The sequence below is a fragment of the Cavia porcellus genome, unplaced genomic scaffold (genome assembly GCF_034190915.1).
Source record: "Cavia porcellus strain 051 isolate PalLab524CR breed Dunkin Hartley unplaced genomic scaffold, mCavPor4.1 scaffold_15, whole genome shotgun sequence".
Classification (NCBI taxonomy): domain Eukaryota; kingdom Metazoa; phylum Chordata; class Mammalia; order Rodentia; family Caviidae; genus Cavia; species Cavia porcellus.
The window spans coordinates 5,220,969-5,236,031 of NW_026947498.1; the positions used below are offsets into that span (position 1 = coordinate 5,220,969).

Sequence of the window (15,063 nt, forward strand, 5' to 3'; positions counted from 1 at the left end):
TGTTACCTGTGAAAAAGCCCTTTTTTGTTAAGAATGTAATTTCAGTAAAATGATGCCTGCCACATGGCACCCTGGGACAAAAAGTGGTGTGCCATCCAGATGAAGCCTTCTTTCTGATCCAGAATGCCAAAACCATGTTTTCCTTTTGTCCCACCCCGATTGGACATCCAGAGGTAAGGAGGTTTCCTGAGTATCGCCAGTTGTTCTCTTTGCAACTCAGTCGGCCCCACATGTTAGACAAAAATTGCAAAGGTTTGAGAGATTTGAGAAAATGCCCCTCAACCAGTTAACAGAGATAGCACAAAAGGTCTTTGAGAACTAGAGAATTTACAAGAAGCTACCAACAAGAAGATAACCAAGGTGTTAGAATTGCTCTATGAGAGAGAATTAAAAAAAAAAAAAGTACGGGAGTTTCTGGGGGCAGTTGGATACTGTAAGCTATGGATTCTAAATTTTGCTAAAACAGCTCGCTCCCTATATGACTCCCTTAAGGGAGAAACTCACTGAACTGGACTGATGAATGTGAATGGGCCTTCCGGCAGCTCAAGTGGGCCTTGACAGAGGCCCCAGCCCTGGGACTCTCTGACGTTACCAAGCCGTTCACCTTGTTGATAGATAAACTCAAGGGCATTGCCAAAAGAGTCCTAACCCAGGACATTGGCCCTTGAAAGAGGCTTATAGCCTACCTCTCCAAAAGACTTGATCCGGTGACAGGAGGATGGCCCCCGAGCCTGAGAATCCTAGCTGCTATGGCAATGTTACTTAAAGAGGCCAGAAAACTCACTTTTAGACAGAAGATTTCTGTGGTGACCTACCACAGTTTAGAGATTCTTATCAAACCCCTCCCAAAAAAAGGCTCTCAAATGCTAGAATTACCCTTATGCCTGATGATGACCCAGAGGAACAAAGGATACCTCTCCATGAGTGTGCTGACATCCTTGAACTGCAGCAGAACCTACGGGCTGATCTTACCGACCAGCCTTTGGGAAATGATGACAACTATTTCACTGATGGAAGCAGCTTCATCCAGAATGGCAAACGAGTGGCCAGGACAGCAGTGACCACCGAAAAGGAGGTACTCTGGGTTAAGCAGTTAGAGCCTGGCACCTCTGCCCAAAAGGCGGAGCTCATTGCTTTGACTGAGGTGCTAAAACTAGCCATGGGAAAGAGGGTAAACATCTGTACTGACAGTAGATATGCTTTTGCTACTATACTTGTACATGGAGCCATCTATCAGGAGCGAGGTCTCTTAACCTTGGCTAGGACTAAGATTAAAAATGCTCCACAGATTCTAGACTTGCTGGCAGCTGTCTGGCTACCTCAGCGTGTTGCTATTATTCATTGCAAGGCTCACCAGACAGGAGATGACCCTGTCACCTTAGGAAACAGTTTGGCAGATCAAGCTGCTCGAAAAATAGCAACCACATCAGAGGGGCCAACCAAGGAACTGCTCTGATGCTAGTCCCTCCGACCTTGTCAGAACCAGTCTACACAAAGAAAGACCTACAGTTAGCATCTCAACTTAAAGTCCCCCACCCCCGGGGACTGGTACCAGTTACCTGATAAATGAGTACTGTTACCGGAGGCACTAGGGCGGGAGCTGTTACACTGGGCTCACCAGACTACCCAATTAGGGAGAACTAAACTTGTGGAATTGTTCAGAACTCGGTTTTTTATTCCAAAACTCTGCGAAATGACCACCTCTTTGAGCTCCAGATACCCACAGTGCTTGTTAGTCAATTCAGCCATGCGCTCTACGCTGGAGACCACCCAACATCGAGGAATTGTTCCAGGAGGACATTGGGAAGTAGCCTTCATGGACATGGTAAAGCCTAGTTTACAGGGGCATCGCTATCTCTTGGTATTAGTAGATACCTTCACGGTCTGGGTAGAGGCTTTCCCTACTAAGTCAGCCTTAGTGGTAGTTAAAAAGCTATTGTATGAGATCATACCTCAATTTGACCTCCCACTATCAATGGGTTCTGATAATGGCCCGGATTTTATAGCCCAAGTCACCCAAAAGTTAGCCCAGGCATTAAAGATTAATTAAAAACTCCACTGTGCCTAGCGGCCACAAAGCTCAGGACAAGTAGAGCACATGAACTGGACTATCAAGGATATTTTAGCTAAATTGTCCTTGGAAACTGGCGATAATTGGGTAAGCCTTCTTCCTTTTGCACTATTAAGAGCTAGATGTACCCCATATGTTTCTGGAATTTCCCCCTTTGAAGCCATGTTCGGGAGGACCCCGCCATTGGTTCCAAGATTGCCAGAAGATAAACTAGCTGAAATAACTAATCAGGATCTCATTAAGTCCCAGCAGACTCTCCAATCCATGTTGACTTCAATCCACCAGCTGTTTAGACAAAAACACCCGGATCTGCCTTCAGAGACATCCCCCAAGGCACCGATCAAGCCGGGGACTCCAGTCTTGGTGTGACGCCACCACCGTGATTCCCTTGAACCCTGCTGGGAAGGACCTTTCACCATGGTGCTCAGCACTCTCACCACTGTCAAGGTAGCAGGAAAGTCTGCGTGGATTCACCATACCCACGTCAAACCACTGGAAGCAACAGACAGCGAGGAGTGTTCTCAATGGACTGTACAGCAGACTGGTAACACCTTAAAGTTAAAATTGACTAACGCATAGTTAGATTTTTTTCTTTTTCTTTTTTATCAGTACCGGGGATTGAACTCACGACTGCCTGCTTGCAAGGCAGGTGCTTATGCCACTGAGCTAAATCCCCAGCCCCCCAAAGCATGGTTAGATTATGCCAGGCATGAACTGCTTTAGCTTGCTTGCTTTGATTTTAATAACATTGATGCCGACCATGCATGGTGGCTTTGGTCCCCCTGTAAGCAAAGAACAGTTGTTAAGATCTTTGTATGGGAGCCCCTGTGATTGTGCAGAGGGCTATATTACTAAAGGTAAAGACACCAACTGGGGGGGAATTATACATACAGTAGGAAACAAGGATCGAGATCCTTTACACACAAATGATAAATTGAAATACATACAGTCTTCGGACAGATTGTGGGGACAAGTTTACATTCCTTGTTGCTATACCGTCAGTTACAGGGGTTTGACTCAAAGGTAGATGCGTACGTTTAAAGCCTCACGTGATACCTAACAAAGCAGCTAATAAAAAGAATTGTTCTTAGTATTCAGAATTGTACTCCTCCTGCTATGACTCTGTACAAGAATGTATAGGCATAGATAGAAAAACTTACTTCACTGCTGAGCTTATGAGGACACAGGCTGGAAGTGTTGGAGGTGATTGGTCTACCAATCCGACAGTAATAGAAAGTTGAAAGTATGCCCAAGCCTCACGTCTCGGCACGGTTGGTAAATCCGTGTGCTGGAGCAGGGTGGCCCCTATACATGTGTCTGATGGGGGTAGCCCACAAGATAAGATAAAAAAACTCATGGTTGAGGAATGAGTCAAGCAGCTAATAAAAATAATGTTTCCCCAGATACATTACCACCCCTTGATGCTGCCTAAATCACGGGGAGTTGATCTGGATGCTCAAACTTCTGATATTCTAGAGGCCACTCATAAAGCCTTAAATGCTTCCAACCCAACTTTGGCTGAAGATGGCTGGTTATGCACGGCACAGGGCTCCCCTATACCCCTTGCAAGCCCCACTAGTGTTTCTCTGACTACACTAGAGGAACAAGATTACTTAAATTGTAGTGCTGGTCTGCCCTTTTAGAGTACAACCAGTAGGCTTCAAGGACTCTCTCTGTCTCCAAGGAGGTTTTCATAACGATACCTCCAACACTGATGTGGGGTTCGTTGCATTTACTAATTGTAGTTCCATAGTTAAGCAGACTACCTCCCTTTATCCTGCCTAAGGGCAAGTATTTATTTGTGGAGGAAATATGGCCTATACTTTCCTCCCAACTAACTGGAGAGGGGTATGTGTAACAGCGGTCCTATTGCCTGATACAGAGATCCTACCTGGGGATGAGCCTGTCCCCATTCCTAGTTTAGATTACATTACAGACTGCTCAAAGAGGGCAGTTCAATTTATTCCTTTATTGGTAGGCCTAGGAATATCAGGAGCCTTAGGTATGGGGGCAGAAGGAGTAGGGGTTTCTGTCCAACTTTCTTTTTTACCGGTACCAGGGATCGAACTCACAACCATGCACTTACAAGGCAGGCGCTTATGCCGCTGAGCTAAATCCCCAGCCCCTCTGTCCAACTTTCCAAGCCGATTGTTAGTGATATGCAGGCATTATCTAGTACCATTCAGGTCATTCAAGACCAAATAGACTCATTGGCTGAATCAGTTCTCCAAAACAGAAGGGGACTAGACCTCCTAATGGCAGAACAAGGAGGGATCTGTGCGGCATTGCAGAAATGAGGCTGCTTTTATGTAAATAAGTCTGGCATTGTCTGAGGTAAAATCAAGAGACTACAGGAAGACCTAGTTAAAAGGAGGAGAGAGCTATTTAAAACCCTTTATGGAGTGTCTAACCTGGAATCCTGCCCTATCTCCTGCCCTTGCTTGGACCATTGTTAGGAGTACTGCTCTTGGTCACAGAAGGTCCTTGTATAATCAATGGAATAATTGGATATGCCAGACAACAAATGCAAAGCAAAAAGTTGATGTTATGCCACCATGCCTATGAACCAGTACCTCAAAATCCTTAAAAATTACGTCAAAGATTTGACCTCAGTCATACAGCAGAGGTGAATTTTATATCCTAGTTTTAACCCTTGTGCCTCATTTGTGTTTTCTATGTGCCACTCAGACCCCCACTTCCTATCTTTCTAGGTTAAATTTCAATTTCCTGAGAAAGCTGTACAGCCTTAGGTATCAGTTTCCTATAACCCCCTCCCCTACCCCTCATCCGGCTATCTGTAATAAAATGGGCTGTTTTTAAGAACTGCTCTCCTCCGTAAAAATTGTAAAATCTTACCTACTTGCTATGTTAACCTTGTTGCCCTCTACAAATAACAGATGTGGTGCTAAAATAAGGTAACAGGATTTTAATTACTGCTAGACTTCTCTATTCTCTGCTAAGAGAAAGAAGATGTTTGCCCAATCTAAACTTGCTTGTATGCAGGGAGACTTGCTTGTTAGCCCAACCCTTATCTGAACTTTGCTCTTCCCAATGAAATCACCGCCCTGCTGTCCTATAGTGTGCCGAGTCCCCCTCCTTGCATTGTGAGACCAGTAGCTGTTTGCGATTTTACAAGATAAAAGCCCTGACTTTGACCTGTCAGGTGCACAGTCTCCCAAAGTGGCTCCTGGAGACTGTGTCACCAGGCCTGGCCTAAAATAAAGCCTTTGGCCCCAAATTTTAATTTCTTGATTCACTGGATTTTATTCCAGGTTCCGAGCTATCACACCGAGCTAGGGCTGCTGGTTTTTTTTCCAAATCCATTTTATTTCAAGGAGAAAAAAAACAAAATCTCAAACCACATCAATCTACATATATCCTTCTACAGTGCTGCACGTCAGGCGGCTGAGATGAGCTTCTTGGGCATCAAGATGTCCAAAGGACTGGCCACAACACAGATGTGCGAGAAGGTGGTCCTTGCTGCCTAGGGCTTCTGGGGATGCCATCTGCTCACTGTAACCCCATTACTCTGGTGTCTACCACAGTGGGTTCACGCGTTCTCCTCCTCAGCATCTATCCAACAACCCTTGGCCTATCTTCGGCAAGCAAACTTGTTGGATTTAGGATTCATTTGGGTAAACCAGGCTCACTTCCCCAAGCTGAGATTCGTAACATATATCTTCCAAGACCCCTTCTCCTTACAAACCAGAGGCATCCAGCTTGCTGATAGTCTACTGCGTGAGGCAGTCATGAAGCTACCATGCAAAATCACGGTTTTAACTCCTTAGGCTTTTTAGCAATCTGTCTTTGTGAAGAGTGCGCAATGTTTCAGCACCCACTGCTCCGCGGTCTTGGGGAGGGGGCTCGCCCGCTAGCTCCACCTCCTCCGTGCCTGTGACCAATCCCCGCTAGGTAGTCCCTGGCTGCACAGTGAGCCTGCGCAGTGCGCCTGCGCAGCGTGCTGTCTCCACCGCAGCCATTGCTGCTAACAGAGTTTCAACCTACCTGGGCGAAGGTGTGCCTATGCCTGAGTCGGCATGTAAGTGTTTTCATTTCCTTACTGAGCTACGTTCCGCTTGTTGGTATTTTGTAAAGCACTGGTGGTACAGGGAGGCGCTTCCCTCGCTTCCTTGGTCCTTGATTCTTTGTGCCCCTGATGAAAGAACACAGTTAAGGATGATGTAAGAATACAACTCCTGCTCTGTTAGGAGTCACATGGGCGAGTTAGGGGTCCCACACATGGAGGAACCAAGTTGCGAACCAAAGGAAGAAGTTAGGAGAGTTTTCTTGGAAATCCAGAGGAGTGTAACTCCCAATTCAGCACAGTGGCCCTCGAGGCCTTTGGGTCAGGGCTACTTTATCCAGCAACCGGCGCAGTGTGCACGCTCGGAGGCGGAACTGCCTTCAGCCTGGGGATCCCGGGTTCCGCTCAGCTAATACTGACCAGCGGGAACCAGTCGCCCAGCAGGGATGCGGGGAAAGAAAAGGGCATTTTGGGGAAGGGATGGGAGTGTAGCTCTGCTCACCCACCCGGGTGACTGATGCCCGTCTGGACTCGCTGGACCACGTGGTGCTGACCACAGCATAGTCTCAAGCTACTACTTATCCCTGAAGGAGACACGTAGGTCCGACCACACCATCTTTACCCTCAGGCCTGACGGTTCACCTGCAGCCAGAGTTTTGGTATCCTTATTTTTGGACTAATTTCCCCAAGAGCTCAGTCCCTCTCTGTGTATTAATTTCTATCACATTTAGCTGCCTATAATCAAGACACATAGGCTGCAGAAGTACAGGTAGAATTTACTGTGAAATAAAAAAAAAGATAGCTTCATCTTTAAGCGGAAAGCGGACAGTGTCACAAAACCTTCTGCACTGGCTGCAAACTTGGGTACATTTTCATTGCACCCAAGAGTTAACCCTTGGTGTTCTCAGAACTGGGGCAGTTGTCAGCTTTTTGTTTTTATGGAAAAAGTAAAACAGTTTCATAAGAAAAAATAGAACAACAGTTAATACATGAGACATCGTCATCTTTCAAGTCGTTGCTCAGGGTACAAAATATGGGCATAAAAACTTCTCCAATCGATATTAGCACAACCTTCCTTCTGAGTGATCTGAGAGACACTAATTATATAACTGACTTGCATTCTTTCCCCTTTTCACTACAGTCCTGGCCCCATTCACCCATCCTCGTTCCTTTTTCCTTCTGAACATTTCCCTCCCATTTCATAGGATCTGTTGTCCATTTTACACCTTACTTTTTCAATGTCTCATACAAGGAAGACAGTAGGACGTTCACACATGAGTCTGATTTGTTTCACGTAGGAATGTGGTTTCAAGTTGTACCCACTTACCTATAAAAGTCTGAAGTTTATGATTCTGTATGGCAGAGTAGTACTCCATTATGTAAAAATACCATATCTTTTAATGCATTCCTCAGTTGATGGGCATTTGAGTTGTTTCAAGATTTAGTTATTAGAAATTGTGGAAGGCAAGGGACTTTTGTCTAAAACATATAAAGAATTAAAAAAAAAAAAACCTCAGACCCCCAACATTCAACGATCCAATCCAAAAATGGGCATCTGAGATGAATACGCACGTCTCAGATGAAGAAATACAAATGGCAAATAAATACATGAAAAAATATTCATCATCATTGGTCATTAGAGAAATGCAAATTAAAACCACACTGAGATTCCATCTCACTCCTGGAAGAATGGCCAGGATCAAGAAGACCAACGACAACAAATGCTGGACAGGCTGTGGGGAAAAAGGAACTCTCCTACACTGTTGGTGGGAGTGTAGACCGGTACAGCCTTTGTGGAGGTCAGTCTGGAGATTTCTCAAATAGATGGGATTGGGAGTCTATTTGTTCCAGCTATTCCACTTCTAGGCATATTCCCAGAAGAACTGAGAGGATCATATCACAGTGATATATGTGCACCTATGTTTATAGCAGCACAATTTGTAATTGCCAGCTCTTGGAAACGACCCAAGTGTCCATCAACTGAGGATTGGATAAAAAAGTTGTGGTATTTCTGTACAATGGAGTATTACTCATCTATAAAGAAGGATCCCATTGAGATACTTGTCAGTAAATGGGCGCAGCTTGAGACCACACTCATAAGTGAAATAAATCAATCTTGCATGTGTGAATACTGAATAGTTTCCCTAATGTAAATAATGCTTCAAATATATAAAAGTATGTGGTAATCATGATTCCCCATTATGTGGCCCTGAAGCCTTATAAAGTTTTCACTTATTAATTGGAATGGCTTTATTCTGGGCTGCTTGATATCATTGCCTGTGATGAAATGAACAGCTATTTTGAAGAAAATAAGTCATCATAATAGCTGGTGCTGATTTGCTATTCTTGTTTTGAAGCCCCACCAAATATGGCTCTTCTGTCTCCATTGTTTTTATCGTGATGTATCTTGCTGGATTTTATTATTTGTGATAGTATAAACAAAAATTGTTATAGGTAAAGAGATAATATAGAAACCATTGTTCGTTTCCTGTTAGCTGGTTCTAAATACCCTACAATGCTTTCAGCCAATTGGATGGTTTTACACTGACTTGATATATTTGAAGCTATAGTATATGAAGTTATATTCAAATATTTCAAGGAAAAAGACCCTAAAGTAACTACTATTAAGTCAGGTTATTTGGTGGTGAAGCACTAGGTTGCTCAAACTGTCATGCTTTGACCCGTTTGTTATGTTGTTATGTCCTCTTTTATCTCAATCTCTCCCTTATTCATTAAAAAAAATCATTTAGTTGTTTTTTATGATTTTTTTTAATGAAGGGGAAAAAGAAAAAAATTAGCAGGATATATTATAGTAACTTTTTTGATCTCCTACTAACTTGATTTGAAGTCCTGTAATACTCCCACTATCTTGTTTTGATTGATTAGACTCTGTTCCGTTCTGTAAGATGGTATCAAGTTTGAGGGTATAGGCAACTACTTTGAAGGCAATAAGATTCACTATGATGCCCATTCTGGTTTGGGTAATATCTTCTTTGGAAGTCCTGTAACGCTTACAAGGTTGAGGTTTTATTGGTCTTGTTCTCTACTGTTTTGTTCAACTTTATAATACCTAATGAGATAGACAATTCTTTTTAAGGAAGCAAGAGGCATTATGGTAACCATTGTTGATAACCTTGTACTCTGTTTTTACGTCATGTGCTATGTCTATCCTTGGTTTTCACTGACAGCTTTGTTTTGCCATATTTGACTTTATTCTCTTCCAAAAAAAAAAAGTAATAAGAACTAAGGAGTAATAAACCCCAAAATGTGTAAATTGTGTTGTAAAAAAGAGAGGGAAAAAAAGTGCTCTAAAGGATACAACTGCAAGTGTTTTTAGGGGCGTTAAATACATGACCATATTAATGTGTTTGGTTGGATCATTGAACACCAATATTTACAATCTCACTGTTTGAATGTCCACTTTGTATGCTTTCATACTGTGACTTGAGCAACTATCTATAAGATGATAATATATAATCTATTAACTGGTGATTTCTTACTTTTTTTTTTTTTTTTTTTTTTTTTTGTGGTTCTGTACTACTTGTAACCTTACACCGCTGTGTTTTGTTTTTTCTCTTTTTCCTTTTGAATAATATTAAAAAAAAAAAAAAGATGTCCAAAGGACTGGCCACCCCGCGGATGCGCCAGAAGGTGGTCCTTGCTGCCTAGGGCTTCTGGGGATGCCATCTGCTCACTGTAGTCCCATTACTCTGGGTTCACGCGTTCTCCTCCTCAGCATCTATCCAACAACCCTTGGCCTATCTTCGGCAAGCAAACTTGTTGGATTTAGGATTCATTTGGGTAAACCAGGCTCACTTCCCCAAACTGAGATTCGTAACATATATCTTCCAAGACCCCTTCTCCTTACAAACCAGAGGCGTCCAGCTTGCTGATAGTCTACTGCATGAGGCAGTCATGAAAGCTACCATGCAAAAATCACGGTTTTAACTCCTTAGGCTTTTTAGCAGTCTGTCTTTGTGAAGAGTGCGCAATGTTTCAGCACCCACTGCTCCGCGGTCTTGGGGAGGGGGCTCGCCCGCTAGCTCCACCTCCTCCGTGCCTGTGACCAATCCCCGCTAGGTAGTCCCTGGCTGCACAGTGAGCCTGCGCAGTGCGCCTGCGCAGCGTGCTGTCTCCACCGCAGCCATTGCTGCTAACAGAGTTTCAACCTACCTGGGCGAAGGTGTGCCTATGCCTGAGTCGGCATGTAAGTGTTTTCATTTCCTTACTGAGCTACGTTCCGCTTGTTGGTATTTTGTAAAGCACTGGTGGTACAGGGAGGCGCTTCCCTCGCTTCCTTGGTCCTTGATTCTTTGTGCCCCTGATGAAAGAACACAGTTAAGGATGATGTAAGAATACAACTCCTGCTCTGTTAGGAGTCACATGGGCGAGTTAGGGGTCCCACACATGGGGGAACCAAGTTGCGAACCAAAGGAAGAAGTTAGGAGAGTTTTCTTGGAAATCCAGAGGAGTGTAACTCCCAATTCCGCACAGTGGCCCTCCAGGCCTTTGGGTCAGGGCTACTTTATCCAGCAACCGGCGCAGTGTGCACGCTCGGAGGCGGAACTGCCTTCAGCCTGGGGATCCCGGGTTCCGCTCAGCTAATACTGACCAGCGGGAACCAGTCGCCCAGCAGGGATGCGGGGAAAGAAAAGGGCATTTTGGGGAAGGGATGGGAGTGTAGCTCTGCTCACCCACCCGGGTGACTGATGCCCGTCTGGACTCGCTGGACCACGTGGTGCTGACCACAGCATAGTCTCAAGCTACTACTTATCCCTGAAGGAGACACGTAGGTCCAACCACACCATCTTTACCCTCAGGCCTGACGGTTCACCTGCAGCCAGAGTTTTGGTATCCTTATTTTTGGACTAATTTCCCCAAGAGCTCAGTCCCTCTCTGTGTATTAATTTCTATCACATTTAGCTGCCTATAATCAAGACACATAGGCTGCAGAAGTACAGGTAGAATTTACTGTGAAATAAAAAAAAAGATAGCTTCATCTTTAAGCGGAAAGCGGACAGTGTCACAAAACCTTCTGCACTGGCTGCAAACTTGGGTACATTTTCATTGCACCCAAGAGTTAACCCTTGGTGTTCTCAGAACTGGGGCAGTTGTCAGCTTTTTGTTTTTATGGAAAAAGTAAAACAGTTTCATAAGAAAAAATAGAACAACAGTTAATACATGAGACATCGTCATCTTTCAAGTCGTTGCTCAGGGTACAAAATATGGGCATAAAAACTTCTCCAATCGATATTAGCACAACCTTCCTTCTGAGTGATCTGAGAGACACTAATTATATAACTGACTTGCATTCTTTCCCCTTTTCACTACAGTCCTGGCCCCATTCACCCATCCTCGTTCCTTTTTCCTTCTGGACATTTCCCTCCCATTTCACAGTATCTGTTGTCCATTTTACACCTTACTTTTTCAATGTCTCATACAAGGAACACAGTAGGACGTTCACACATGAGTCTGATTTATTTCACGTAGGAATGTGGTTTCAAGTTGTACCGACTTACCTATAAAAGTCTGAAGTTTATGATTCTGTATGGCAGAGTAGTACTCCATTGTGTAAAAGTACCATATCTTTTAATGCATTCCTCAGTTGATGGGCATTTGAGTTGTTTCAAGATTTAGTTATTAGAAATTGTGGAAGGCAAGGGACTTTTGTCTAAAACATATAAAGAATTAAAAAAAAAACAACAACAAAAACAACCTCAGGCCCCCAAAATTCAAAGATCCCACCCAAAAATGGGCATCTGAGATGAATACGCACGTCTCAGATGAAGAAATACAAATGGCAAATAAATACATGAAAAAATATTCATCATCATTGGTCATTAGAGAAATGCAAATTAAAACCACACTGAGATTCCATCTCACTCCTGGAAGAATGGCCAGGATCAAGAAGACCAACGACAACAAATGCTGGACAGGCTGTGGGGAAAAAGGAACTCTCCTACACTGTTGGTGGGAGTGTAGACCCGTACAACCTTTGTGGAGGTCAGTCTGGAGATTTCTCAAATAGATGGGATTGGGAGTCTATTTGTTCCAGCTATTCCACTTCTAGGCATATTCCCAGAAGAACTGAGAGCATCATATCACAGTGATATATGTGCACCTATGTTTATAGCAGCATAATTTGTAATTGCCAGCTCTTGGAAACGACCCAAGTGTCCATCAACTGAGGATTGGATAAAAAAGTTGTGGTATTTCCATACAATGGAGTATTACTCAGCTATAAAGAAGGATCCCATTGAGATATTTGTCAATAAATGGGCGCAGCTTGAGACCACACTCATAAGTGAAATAAATCAGTCTTGCATGTGTGAATACTGAATAGTTTCCCTAATGTAAATAATGCTTCAAATATATAAAAGTATGTGGTAATCATGATTCCCCATTATGTGGCCCTGAAGCCTTATAAAGTTTTCACTTATTAATTGGAATGGCTTTATTCTGGGCTGCTTGATATCATTGCCTGTGATGAAATGAACAGCTATTTTGAAGAAAATAAGTCATCATAATAGCTGGTGCTGATTTGCTATTCTTGTTTTGAAGCCCCACCAAAATATGGCTCTTCTGTCTCCATTGGTTTTATCATGATATATCTTGCTGGATTTTATTATATGTGATAGTATAAACAAAAATTGTTATAGGTAAAGAGATAATATAGAAACCATTGTTCGTTTCCTGTTAGCTGGTTCTAAATACCCTACAATGCTTTCAGCCAATTGGATGGTTTTACACTGACTTGATATATTTGAAGCTATAGTATATGAAGTTATATTCAAATATTTCAAGGAAAAAGACCCTAAAGTAACTACTATTAAGTCGGGTTATTTGGTGGTGAAGCACTAGTTTGCTCAAACTGTCATGCTTTGACCTCTTTTTTATGTTGTTATGTCCTCTTTTATCTCAATCTCTCCCTTATTCATTAAAGAAATCATTTAGTTGTTTTTTATGATTTTTTTTAATGAAGGGGAAAAAGAAAAAAATTAGCAGGATATATTATAGTAACTTTTTTGATCTCCTACTAACTTGATTTGAAGTCCTGTAATACTCCCACTATCTTGTTTTGATTGATTAGACTCTGTTCCGTTCTGTAAGATGGTATCAAGTTTGAGGGTATAGGCAACTACTTTGAAGGCAATAAGATTCACTATGATGCCCATTCTGGTTTGGGTAATATCTTCTTTGGAAGTCCTGTAACGCTTACAAGGTTGAGGTTTTATTGGTCTTGTTCTCTACTGTTTTGTTCAACTTTATAATACCTAATGAGATAGACAATTCTTTTTAAGGAAGCAAGAGGCATTATGGTAACCATTGTTGATAACCTTGTACTCTGTTTTTACGTCATGTGCTATGTCTATCCTTGGTTTTCACTGACAGCTTTGTTTTGCCATATTTGACTTTATTCTCTTCCAAAAAAAAAAAGTAATAAGAACTAAGGAGTAATAAACCCCAAAATGTGTAAATTGTGTTGTAAAAAAGAGAGGGAAAAAAAGTGCTCTAAAGGATACAACTGCAAGTGTTTTTAGGGGCGTTAAATACATGACCATATTAATGTGTTTGGTTGGATCATTGAACACCAATATTTACAATCTCACTGTTTGAATGTCCACTTTGTATGCTTTCATACTGTGACTTGAGCAACTATCTATAAGATGATAATATATAATCTATTAACTGGTGATTTCTTACTTTTTTTTTTTTTTTTTTTTTTTTTTTTTTGTGGTTCTGTACTACTTGTAACCTTACACCGCTGTGTTTTGTTTTTTCTCTTTTTCCTTTTGAATAATATTAAAAAAAAAAAAAAAGATGTCCAAAGGACTGGCCACCCCGCGGATGCGCCAGAAGGTGGTCCTTGCTGCCTAGGGCTTCTGGGGATGCCATCTGCTCACTGTAGTCCCATTACTCTGGGTTCACGCGTTCTCCTCCTCAGCATCTGTCCAACAACCCTTGGCCTATCTTCGGCAAGCAAACTTGTTGGATTTAGGATTCATTTGGGTAAACCAGGCTCACTTCCCCAAACTGAGATTCGTAACATATATCTTCCAAGACCCCTTCTCCTTACAAACCAGAGGCGTCCAGCTTGCTGATAGTCTACTGCATGAGGCAGTCATGAAAGCTACCATGCAAAAATCACGGTTTTAACTCCTTAGGCTTTTTAGCAGTCTGTCTTTGTGAAGAGTGCGCAATGTTTCAGCACCCACTGCTCCGCGGTCTTGGGGAGGGGGCTCGCCCGCTAGCTCCACCTCCTCCGTGCCTGTGACCAATCCCCGCTAGGTAGTCCCTGGCTGCACAGTGAGCCTGCGCAGTGCGCCTGCGCAGCGTGCTGTCTCCACCGCAGCCATTGCTGCTAACAGAGTTTCAACCTACCTGGGCGAAGGTGTGCCTATGCCTGAGTCGGCATGTAAGTGTTTTCATTTCCTTACTGAGCTACGTTCCGCTTGTTGGTATTTTGTAAAGCACTGGTGGTACAGGGAGGCGCTTCCCTCGCTTCCTTGGTCCTTGATTCTTTGTGCCCCTGATGAAAGAACACAGTTAAGGATGATGTAAGAATACAACTCCTGCTCTGTTAGGAGTCACATGGGCGAGTTAGGGGTCCCACACATGGGGGAACCAAGTTGCGAACCAAAGGAAGAAGTTAGGAGAGTTTTCTTGGAAATCCAGAGGAGTGTAACTCCCAATTCCGCACAGTGGCCCTCCAGGCCTTTGGGTCAGGGCTACTTTATCCAGCAACCGGCGCAGTGTGCACGCTCGGAGGCGGAACTGCCTTCAGCCTGGGGATCCCGGGTTCCGCTCAGCTAATACTGACCAGCGGGAACCAGTCGCCCAGCAGGGATGCGGGGAAAGAAAAGGGCATTTTGGGGAAGGGATGGGAGTGTAGCTCTGCTCACCCACCCGGGTGACTGATGCCCGTCTGGACTCGCTGGACCACGTGGTGCTGACCACAGCATAGTCT

At 43.4% G+C, this 15,063-nt stretch overlaps 1 long non-coding RNA gene across 17 annotated transcripts in view; it reads right to left on the bottom strand.

Annotated features, from left to right (window-relative positions):
- The window catches only part of LOC101789064 (uncharacterized), a 62,669-nt gene that overhangs the window by 19,800 nt on the left and 27,806 nt on the right, over window positions 1-15,063 (bottom strand). For 14 of the 17 annotated variants that reach the window (XR_010039281.1, XR_010039279.1, XR_010039280.1 and 11 more), the window contains 3 exons: window positions 14,478-14,625; window positions 10,269-10,416; window positions 6,077-6,224 (listed from right to left, as the gene is read on the bottom strand). This is a non-coding gene — a long non-coding RNA (uncharacterized LOC101789064). Of the gene's footprint in view, window positions 1-6,076; window positions 6,225-7,422; window positions 7,575-10,268; window positions 10,417-11,614; window positions 11,767-14,477; window positions 14,626-15,063 lie in introns of all 17 variants that reach the window. The other 3 variants (XR_010039289.1, XR_010039278.1, XR_010039286.1) reach the window with 2 other exon arrangements.